Consider the following 398-nt stretch of genomic DNA (forward strand, 5'->3'; position numbering starts at 1 on the left):
AATGTGGTGGGGAGTTTGGTCAAACTATGGCAGCGAGACAGCGAATAGTTGTCCTAAATTAAAGACGGCTGCCGCGGAGCCAGTTAGTGTATGTGCACTATTTCATAATAGTGTCAGAATAGCTACCGTACCATGTCAAAAGATACAATTATACAAAAATGCCGCCTGCCACGGGAGCAAATTCAGCAGCTTTTACATCTTGTTGGTCCAACTTTGTCAAGACAAACTCGACGGAGCTACCCCCTAAGCCCCGAAATTCAGCTGCTGGCAGCTCTCCGTTTTTATGCTGTGGGGAGTTTTCTGGAGGTGGTTGGGGATGGCTATGGGCTGAGTAAGACCTCGGTGTGGCGGTGCGTTCACTCAATCACAAACATCCTGCTCCGTCACGCCACCAATTA

The 398-nt window shown here is 48.7% G+C and overlaps 1 protein-coding gene across 1 annotated transcript in view; it reads right to left on the reverse strand.

The window, feature by feature from the left end:
• Window positions 1-398, reverse strand: part of LOC107727999 (oocyte zinc finger protein XlCOF6-like) — a gene marked incomplete at its 3' end in the record, with an annotated part of 12,134 nt that overhangs the window by 8,762 nt on the left and 2,974 nt on the right. The gene's annotated exons all lie outside the window — the stretch shown is intronic.

The sequence above is a fragment of the Sinocyclocheilus rhinocerous genome, unplaced genomic scaffold (assembly GCF_001515625.1).
Source record: "Sinocyclocheilus rhinocerous isolate Xijiao unplaced genomic scaffold, SAMN03320098_v1.1 scaffold6693, whole genome shotgun sequence".
Lineage (NCBI taxonomy): Eukaryota > Metazoa > Chordata > Actinopteri > Cypriniformes > Cyprinidae > Sinocyclocheilus > Sinocyclocheilus rhinocerous.